The sequence below is a fragment of the Petaurus breviceps genome, unplaced genomic scaffold, assembly GCF_028583685.1.
Source record: "Petaurus breviceps papuanus isolate PSGF00001 unplaced genomic scaffold, PetGlider_PUasm1.0 90779, whole genome shotgun sequence".
NCBI lineage: Eukaryota > Metazoa > Chordata > Mammalia > Diprotodontia > Petauridae > Petaurus > Petaurus breviceps.
In genome coordinates, this window is record NW_027187344.1 from 8413068 (window position 1) to 8424202 (window position 11135).

The 11135-nt window shown below is 41.2% G+C and overlaps 1 protein-coding gene across 1 annotated transcript in view; it reads right to left on the reverse strand.

Moving 5' to 3' along the window:
* HMCN2 (hemicentin 2) overlaps positions 1-11135 on the reverse strand; it is a 186074-nt gene that overhangs the window by 170749 nt on the left and 4190 nt on the right.

Here is an 11135-nt window from a genome sequence, read left to right on the forward strand (position 1 = left end):
AAGGAAGGAAGGAAGGAAGGAAGGAAGGAAGGAAGGAAAGAAGACAGGTCCTCTAATTCAGTCTCAGCACTTTTTCCACCAGACTGAGTGTGCATCCCATTTCAATAATTCTCCTGACCACTCTCCAGACAGCTGAGACAGTATAGATGATTGTCCTTATTTTTAATTCATGCCAGCACATCGGCTCCATTTGTTTTACTGGGTGCCTGACCCACTGTCATTACTCAGGGAGAAAGGGCCAGAGACAGTAATATATGCCATGGTGCCGCAAGCAATGGAAGACATTCTCATCAGCAGGAAGAGCACTAGGAAACATGGATCCCTCCCTCCCTCCCTCTGTCCAATCAATCCTGGCTCGGAACAGAAAGTCCCTCAGATAGTATATTAGATTTTAGATATAACAAGTATTCATTAAGCACCTACTATGTGTCAGGCACTATACTAAGCACTTGACAAATATTATGTCATTTGATCTTCACAACAACCCTGGGAGGGAGGGATGTGGTGTTATTATCCCCATTTTACAGATGAGAAACCTGAGGCAAATAGAAGTTAAATGACTTACCCAAGGTCACTCAACCAGTAAGTGTCTTGAAGCAGATTTGAACTCAGGTCTTCCTGATTCCAAGTCCAGAGCTCAATCCTAGCTGCCTCAATATATCATGCGACATGGTGTCCTATCCATACAAAGAAGATGCTTCCCTACTATTGCACTGTCCATGGTGGTTTTTTCTCAGGGTGTTTTCTCAGTGGTAAGTGTAGGACTGTATCAAACCATCCAAATTCCCTTTCCTGCTCCCCTTTGAGGTAGTATACACTGGCTGGCCAGAGTTTGGGGAGAAATAGGGGGCCAACAAACAGTACGAACCTTACTTGTCTCTGATGAAAAGCATTCTGTACCCCTAACCTTGGTCCTCTTATTACTTCACACTAAGCAACTGAAACCATGGCACAGAAGACTCCTCTGACCACATGGACATGTTTCTACATCCCCTAACAGCAAGGCACAGAGCTGGGTTCTGGGAAATCACATCACCACAAGGAATTGCTCCCCAGACATATGAATTGGGTTTCTCAATAGTAGGAACTTCAAAGACACTGAGCCCAGGTGCATAGCAAAGCCCCAAAGTCTGCGGGCAAACTCCCAGCAAAATATTCCCCCAAGTCACAAGGCGTCATCCACCTTGCAGACCAAGTAGACACAGATTCTGCAGGGGCCAAAGCTCATGGGAGCACTCCACTTACAGGAAGCATATATGGATGAGCTTTCCTATAACCTGTGTTAAGAATCACATTAGTATCACCAATTTAAAGCTGGAAGGATTTGCCAGAATTCCAAGGATGAACCCATCTTATTTTCTGACCCTGCCTCACTCCATATACCAACCCAGTCATTTAATTCACAATATGGCTCAGTTCAACTCCAATGCAAAAAATGAGAGGTAAATCATGCATTCCCTCTGGGCTTCTGCTTCTTCATCTGTGAAATAAAGTCATTGAAGGAGATGATTATGAAGATTCCTTCCATCTCTGGATCTTAATTAAGCAATGATGTATTAAGCACCTACTATGTGGCAGGTGCTATGTTATACAATGGGAATACAAAGGCATAAAAGAAACATTCTCTGCCTTCATAGAGTTTGCATTCTATGAGACTGGGGGGAGAAAAAAATTTATTAGCATGTATAAAAAATAAATACAAATAATTTGGTGGTGGGATCAGGAAAGACTTTGTGTAGAAAGTCATCCTCTAGCTGAACTTTGAAGAAAACTAGAAATCCTAAGAAGTGGAGAGGAGGAGAGGGTGCATTAGAGACATGAGAAACAACCTGGACAAAGGGCCAGGGGCAGGAGATGCCAAGTCACTCAAAAGAAGTTGCATATAATAAGCCCGAAAAAGTAAACTGGAGCCAGTTTACAGGCTAAAGGGCCTCCTTAAATGCTAAATCGAGTTTGTATCTGATTCTAGAGGAAAAAGGGAGTCCCTGGAGTTTACTGAGTAGTGGAGTAATATTGTCAGACCAATCATCACTTCAATAGCTGTGTGGAGGACAGAGTAGAGAGGAGAAAGATGTGAGGCAGTCTAATGCACTAGTCCAGGTGAGAGATCATGAAGGCCTGAACTAGAGGAATGAATGGCTGTGGGTCTGGAGAGAAAGGAACAGATATAACAGATGTTATGGAGGTAAAATTGACATTATTTGGTGAGAGAAAGGATTATTTCTCTCATATTAATTATCAATTATTGAATTAGGCCCAGGGTTTTTTCCAAAATCTGCAGGTTGAGTCCCTTCTAGCCTTAAATCTGCAATCTCAGGGAGGTTAGGTGGTGCAGTGAATAGAGTACCAACCCTGGAGTCAGGAGGACCTGAGTTCAAATTTGGCCTCAGACATTTAACACTTACTAGCTGTGTGACATTGGGCAAGTCACTTAACCCCAATTGGCCTGCCTTCCCCCCTCCAAAAAGACACAAAAAAGTCTGTGAGTTGTTCAGACAGCCTTTGAGGTACAGGGCTGATAATGAGATGGAAAACTCAGATCTGCTCAAGATGTAAAGAAATTTTAGTGTAGGTGAATTAAAGGATTCTGGCCCACTGTGTTTTTAGTCAGACAGATCTGGGTAAAAGTGGATTCCTCTTTTATGAAGACTTAGTAATCAGACTCACATCCCCTAGATCAGGGGTGGGAAGGCCACATGTGATCCTCTAGGTCCACAGGAGCAGGCCTATGATAATTCTTGAGGACTTGGGGGGCCATATGTGGCTTTGAGGCCACAGGTTCCCCAACCATCCTAGAACCTCATTAGAATAAGCCCATCTCTCATTATAATATTAATTCTTTCATTACTTGTTAACCAATCATAGTTTATTGCCACCATCAGGACCGTCCATTCTCCCAAGGGCATATAAGTATTAAGTGGAGGGGCGGCCAGGTAGCACAGTAAGAGCACCGGCCCCAGTGTCGGGATAACCTGGGATCAAATCCGGGCTCAAATACTTAGCACCACACCCAGAAATAATTGGCCGTGTAACCTTGAGCAAGTTATTTAACCCCAATTGCTTAAATAAATAAATATTAAATGGGTTCCATGAGGGGCCTTTGGCAATTGAGAGTTCCATTGGCCCCTTTTATTATCTACTAGCATGATTAACAAAAGGATTGATAACCTAGAAACTTTGTCTCTCAAACTTTCTATAAATCACATTGGTAACTGATTATCTACAGGCAGGGGGTAGAGGTGAATGACTGTCAAGGATGACCCAGAGCTTATAAACTTGGGTGATAAGGTAAGGAAGTTCAGATCAGAAGAGGGGCAGGCTTGAGGGGAGATAGGATGAGCACTGTTCAGGACACGTCCACCTTCTATCCCCATGCCTCTGTCCAGGTTGTTTCTCATGCCTCTAATGTACCCTATCCTCCCCTCCATCTCTTAGGATTCCTAGTTTTCTTCAAAGTTTAGATGGTACAAAATGGTCAATAGTTAGTTTGTAATGTGGAACTAGAACTCAGAAGAGAGATTAAGGACTATTACATAGGCCTAGGATCTTTCTGCAAGAGATAATATTTAAACTCATGAAAGGAGATTGAGTCACTAATAGAGTAAGGATAGAAAAGAGAATATGGACTAAGATAGTCTAAGACCCCACCCTTAGTTAGAGAATGGGATATAGAAAAAGATGCAGGAAAGGAGAAGAAAATCAACAGTAAAATAGAAAGAAAACCAAAAGCACTATCATCAAAACCCAGAGGAAAGTACAACCAAATGCTTCAGAGCCAATCAGGAAAGACAAAAAAGAAAAAGCCATGCGGTATGATGATTAAGAAATCAGTGGCAAATTGGCAAAAACGGGAAGAATCAATGTTGCCAAGGTTGTTGGTGGAACTTTAAGTTGGTCCAATCATTTCGCAAAGCAATTTGGAATTAATGAGAAGAAAGTGACTGAAATATCCATACCCAAAATGCCCTATGATCCAAAGATTCCACTGCTAGATATATACCCCAAAGAAGTTAATGACAAAAAGAAAGAACTTATATAGAACAACATATTTATATAACAGCGCTTTTTGTAGTAGTAAAGAACTGGAAACAAAATGAATACTCATTGACTGGCTAAACATGAATGAAATTCATAAAGGGAATATTAGTGTACTGTATGGAATGATGAATATAGAGAAACATGGGAAGATCTGTGTGAACTGATGCCAAGTGAAGAATGCAGAACCGGGAAAACTATATAGGTATAAATATAGATAAGTAGATTAGATAGATATATACACAAACATATATGTAGACTACCATCTAAATAGAAAGAATAAAAAATACTCAAAAGTGAATGCAGTAAAATTATAGTGACCAAGCTTGGCCCCCAAAAAGGACCTAAGAAGGCACCTGCTTGGGGTAGCCAGGTAGCACAGCGAGTAAGAGCACCAGCTCCAGTATCAGAACGACCTGGAGATCGAATCCCGGGCTCAGACACTTAGCACCCACCCAGAAACACCTGGCCGTGTAACCTTGAGCAAGTTACTTAACCCCGATTGCTTAAAAAAAAAAAAAAAAAGGCACCTGCCCTCCTTTTTTACAGAGGTGGGAGACTCTAATATGAAACACTGCACAACACTACATATTTTTCAATAGTTTGGTTAGTTTGCTGTACTGTTTCCTACTCTCCTCTTCTTTCATCTTTATTATAAAAGGAATGGTTCTCTGAAAGGAAGAGGGGGAAGGCTATCTTCGCAAATGTAGGTGATATAAAACAAGATTTCAATAAAAATTTATTTTAAATGGAAAAAGTACTGTTAAGAAGCACCATAGGGAAATTTTAAAAATCAGTTTTAGTTGAGTGATGAAGTAGAAAGCCAAACTGAGTGAAGAGGAAGTACAAGTAATGAGAATAAACAATTTTCCTAGGATTTTGGCCATGTACAGGAGAAGTGATCTAGATGACAGTTTCTGGAGATGATCAAGTCAAGTGGGGATTTTTTTTTAAAGATGGGGTGTTACGGGCATGTTTTTAGGCAGTAGTGAAGGAATTAGTAGAGAGAGAAAAACTGAAGATTAGCAGGGGTGGGGGGAATGATTTGTGGGGCAATCTGCCAAATGAGAGGGGGAGAGATAAGATCAAATATACATACATGTAGAGGTATAATCCTATGATAATAATGCTACCTGAGGGTCACTGGGGTCATGGTAGAACAGGAACCCAGAAGAGCCAAAACAGAATAAGACCCTTCACCTTTACTGTTTTTCACACACAATATTCCATTTCCTATCTCCATGCCTTTGCATTGGCTGTGCCCCATATGCCAACAATGTACTTACTCCTCACCTCCACCTCTTAGAAGTCCTGGTTTCCTTCAAAACTCAGCTGCAGCACTACCTTTTAGAATCTAGATAATGCCTTTCCTGATCTCCTCCCACTCTAGCATTCTCACCGTCCAAAAATAATCTTGAATTTACTTTATGTGTGTGTGTTTATGCATCCAAGCATGTGTGTGTATGCACACAGATATTGCCTCCTCATATAGGAAGTAAGCTCCTTGAGGGCAGGGAATGTTTCGTTTTTGTCTTTTTGCCATTCCTTATGGGCCCCAGCAGAGACATTAGTTTAGTACCTGATGCCCTTTCCACCTCATTTCAAGCACAAGAAAACACAGTTCAGATCCAAGAGTCACGGGGGCTAGCTAAGAGTGTACAAAGTGACATACTGACATTCCTTCTTCACTCATCATCTCTTCAGAAATAAGAGCATTCTGAAAATCCCTTACCTCACCCACCACAGAGAGAGAGAGAAGGAGAGAAAGAATGAGAAAACATAAGAGAGAGAGGGAATGAGGGAAGGAGAAAAAGAGAGGGGGAGAGAGAAATAGAAGGAGGGGGGAGGGAGAAGGAAGGAGGGAGGGAGAGGAGAAACAGAGAGAGACCGAGAGAAACCTGCTGTAACACAGTCCTTTAGTGAAGGTCTTATCTCCACAAACCAGACACAGCTCTTTGCTTGCCTGTCTTTCTTTGTCAGCACAATGACTGGTATCTGTGCCTGGCACTTTGCTGGGATCAGCACAGGCTTCTGAATCTAAAAGGAGGAGATTTATACCCTGGGACCTAGCAGAAGAGTTGGATTTTCTCCTAACATGAAGGATTGATTTTTCTCCCATCTTTATTTTTATCATGGGAGTCTAGCTAATAGTAATGTCACTCAAAGGGTTTCCAAAGAGCCCATCAACACCACAAGCCATTCCAATCACACACACGCGCATGCGCGCACACGCACACACACCACATACATATGCACAGGGCACTTTCCGTTCTGAAGCTTCCTATAGCTCTCAGGCAGACAGTAAGAAGGATTGATTGCTTACTTGTGCAGAATCCTAAACTAAGCGTTCTGGGGAGGGGAAGGGGAAGGAAAAGTAAGGGAAGGATAAACAAAACAGCAATAGGAATGTACCCTTTCTCAGAACACTTAACAGTCCAGGAAAGGAGAAAGAATACTAGCATGGAAAGAACTAAAGAAGAAAACCACAAACCCTTTTCATAGGCTGTGTTCCCACTCCCCTCCTCCCATTTCCCTGCAATTCACTCCCTCCTTACTTCTTCCTTAGAATTCTGGGCTTCCTTCAAGGCTCAGATTCAGTTCTACCTCTTATGGGGTGCCTTTCTTAACTCCTGCCTTTCCTAATTGGTTAGACTGTCTTTATCTATTTAAATTTTATCTATTTTTAAATTTTAACTAATTATTTAGATATTACATCCCTTCCCCAACTTCTCAGTAACATATAAGCTGCTTCAGTCAGCCAACATTTAAGTGCCTACTATGTGCTAGACACTTCACTAGCTTCTAGGGATACAAAGAGAAAAATAAAGCCATCCCTGCCCTCAAGGAACTTACATTTTCTGGGGGAAGCAATATGTATACATATGAGTAAATATATATACAAAGTAAATACATGGTCATTTGAGACGGTAGTGGGAGACACTGGCAGCAAGATTATGGGGGTCAAGAAAGACCTCATAGGGGCAGCTAGGTGGCACAGTGAATAGAACACCCACCCCAGAGTCAGGAGGACTTGAGTTCAAATCTAACCTTAGATACTTAACACTTAACTAGCTGTGTGACTTTGGGCAAGTGACTTAACCCCAATTGCCTTGCCTTCCCCCGTCCAAAAAAATAAAGAAAGACCTCATGTAGGAAGTTTTGTTTGCTCTGAGTTCTAAAGAAAGTTAACAATTCTAAGAGGTAGAGGTAAAAGAACGTTGGTCTCCAGGTATGGGAAACAGCCTAGGCAAAGGCATGGAGATGGGAGATGGACTGGCAAGTACGAATAACAGCATAAAGCTAGTTTGACTGTACCAAAGAGGGCATAGAGAGGAGTAGGATGTAATAAGCTTGGACCAGTTTGTAGAGATCCTCAAGCTAAACAGAGGTTGAATAGCTCATGGAGCAGGGAATTAACATTGTGAGACCTTATGCCTTGGCATCTGTTTGAAGAATGGATTGGAGAGGAGTTTGCTTTTTTGATTTGCTTTGTTTTGCCCTTATATCCCCAGTGCATAGTGACTTTTATATAATTGCTTAATAAATGCCTATTTAATTGAAGTGATTTGAATCCACAACACATACCAAAAGCTTAATATGCATGGCTTCCAAGGCAAGAGTCATAGAAGGTCATCATCACTCATCCTGACCAGGGAACCCAGTCCAACCCAGGCCCAAACCTTGGATTTCAGACCAGGATACCCCTAGAACCTAGGGGTAGTGTAGGGTGCAGCCCCAGGAGGTACAGACCAGCATGGGGAAATTCCTATTTCTCCATAAGAATTAAAGCTACTGGGGTGGCTAGGCAAAGTGAATAGAGCACCAGCCCTGGAGTCAGGAGGACCTGAGTTCAAATGTGACCTCAGACATTTAACACTTACTAGCCTGTGACCTAGAGCAAGTCACTTATCCCCAATTGCCCTGCCTTATCTCTCAAAAAAAAAAAAAAAAAAAAGAATTAAAGCTATTGTTCAACTTCCCCAGAAACCTAGGACTCCCTACATGGCCCCAACAATGAAAAAATTCAAACATCCATTCATTTGCTAATTAGGAACTGATCTATACCAAGAGCACTGGGGTAAATTCTAGAGGGAAATGGAGGGAGAAATAAGTAAGCCAGGAACTGAAGTTGATAATGAGGAAAGAGAAAAAAAGATGTGAGAGAATAGCTGTGGATTATAGGCTGTATTAAGAAAGGTATTTCCCTTCCTTGTATGGGAAGACAGCACATAATAGATATTTTAAACATATTGGCTAATTTTGCTGAACTGTGTTTTTTTCTTCTTTGTTATAAGTGATGGCTGTGGGAAGAGGATGTCTTGGGAAATATAAGTGATATAAAAACAAAAAAAAATAAAAAAATTAATTTCTTTTAAAAAGAGAGAGGCATGGTCTCCAGAACCAGAAAAAAAACAATAGTATTTTTGTTTTTGTTGTCTAGTCACGTCCACATTTGGGATTTTCCTGGCAAAGATACCAAAGTGGTTTGCCATTTCCTTTTCCAGATCATTTTACAGATAAGGAAGTTGAGGCAAATGGTAAAGTGACTTGCCCAGGATTACACAGCTAGTGTCTGAGTCCAGATCAGGTCTTCCTGACTTTAGACCTGGTGCTCTATGCACTCTGCCACCTAACTGCCCCCAAATCTACAGACAATACTCATAGAAGCCTAGATAGGGAGGCTTTAGAGGTCATCTCATCCAGCCCTTTATTATAATGAGGGAGGAACTAAGGCCAAGGGAGATACTACAACTTAGAAAAGTATGACATCCCAAGGTTAGTAAGTGGAAGAGGGAGGATTCAAACTTGGGCTGCCCTGACTCCAAGTCCTATATTCTTTCCATTTCATCATAATGACAACAGGTGTTAGGATGATATAATTGGATAGGTTGAAGGAATGGGGATACTTAACTTGGAGAAGAGAAGGTGGTACATGATGGCCACCTTTGAATACTTGAAAGTTTATTATATACAGACCCAGAACTAAGGGAGGGGGGCTTTGCTTCAGGGAGGAAAATGGAGAGGGTTCTAACCACCCCTATATTAGTCCAAGATGAAAGTTGGGGTGGAGCCTCAGCTGGACTGGGGCTGGATGAGGGTAGGCTCAACTGCAGCTCTCATTCTCATTATGTCTCTCAGGGTTCTTTAGGCAAGGGGTAGTGAGGGATGGAGTCCTCAGCTTGTGGAAGCAGAGAGCCAAGCCCCTCTGGACCAACAATGGTGGCCTAAGCTCCTAGGCAACCAACAAGGAAGATTAGAGGGAGACACTGGCCATGCATATGGTCCCACACTTCACCCCACCCCACCCTACTATCACTCCGCCCTGCCCTGACACAGGTTAGGTCCAGGAAGACTCCAGGCCCTTGCTCTCCTTGGAGGAAACTATCAAGGTTTCCCACCTTGGGGTGAGGGAGCTTGGGGCCAGAATGCACATCAGGGAAATTTTTGAGAGATTTACTTCTTCCTGAGCCATGAGACCAGAGACCAGTGCTCAAGAAGGACCAGTACCCCTGAAAGAGCTCAAAATTCCAGAAACCCAGCTGAAAGAACACTGGACTATGTCAGGAGAATGTAGCCTCTGTATAATATCTCAGAAGCCTTCCCCTACATAGAGAAGATGTAGTGACAAGAGATAATTCTAAAAGGCAAAAAGGTCTCTTAAGTTTTCAGGGAAAGTATAATTTCTGTAGCTTCCCTAATGACAACTGTTCAGAATACACAAGGTATCTGAAACTTGAAATACTGAAATACCCCAAAGCCAATGACATTCTATAATGGGATTTAATGTATTCAACACACTATGTTGCAAGTTGAAAATTAAAATAATAAACCATATATACATATATATATATATCCTCATCTATAAAAGGAGGGGGTCAAAAACATTCCAAATACTATTATACTGTAAGAAATGATGAAAAGGATAATTTCAGAGAACCTTGGGAAGACTTGTATTAGCTGATGAAGAGTGAAGGGACCAGAACCAGGAGAACAACTTATGCAAAAACAACATTGTAAAGACAAACACCTTTGAAAGTCTTGAAAGAACTCGGGTCAATGCAATGATCAATGATGAAGGACCATTGAAAAAGAATGCCGTCTGCCTCCTGACACTGAAGTGCAGATAGTGTTCATAGTGCAGAATGAGTCATATTTTTTGGACTTGGTCAATATAGGAATTTGTTTTCTTTGACTATATTTATTTGTTACAAAAATGGGGTTTTCTTCTCATTTTTTTCTAATGGGCAAAGAAGGGAGAGAATAGATTTTTGTTCATTAAAAAAAATTTAATTTAAAAAAAAAGAAAGCCAACTAGAGATGCTGGATGAGGTGCATGTTTTCAAGCATAGCCAATGTGTTGACAATACTTTTTTTGATAAGGAGAATTTATGGGTTGAGGAGAAGTTGATGGATAATTATAGTAATTTAAAAAAAAGAAAGAAGGGCAGCTAGGTGGCAAAGTGAATAGAGCACTGACCCTGGAGTCAGGAGGACCTGAGTTCAAATCCAGCCTCAGACACTTAACATAAAAACTAGCCATGTGATCTTGGGCAAGTCACTTAACCCCAATTGCCCTACCCTCCCCCCTCCAAAAAGAAAAAAAGAAAGAAAGAAAAGAGTACCAATGAAGCATTTTAAAATTACACAGAAGAGAAGACATAAGAAAACAAAGACAAGCAAGGAAGTTTTGTTATCATGATGTGAAATTTAACATGTACCTTAAAAATTATGCATAAAAGAAGTTCACAATTTGATATTCAGTTCTTTGTTGTCTGTATATTGAAATGTTCATGTCTGCTAAGTTCATAATAAAAAAGGAAATTGATATTAAAAAGTAATGCCTAATTATTAGGAATTATTAGTTAAAGTAGGAGGCTGTTGGACTGCTGGCTTCTTCTCCCAAGGACAGCCTCCTGGCTTCCCTTGTAGCTTCTTTGAGTTCTGAAATCTCTATACTAGGGACCCAGAGACACCTTAAAAACACTTGCACCAGGTGTGGTTTGTGGTGCTTGTATGATGAGGAGGAGGAGGAGGAAGAAAAGAAGGAGAAGGAGAAGAAGAAGAAGAAGAAGAAGAAGAAGAAGAAGAAGAAGAAGAAG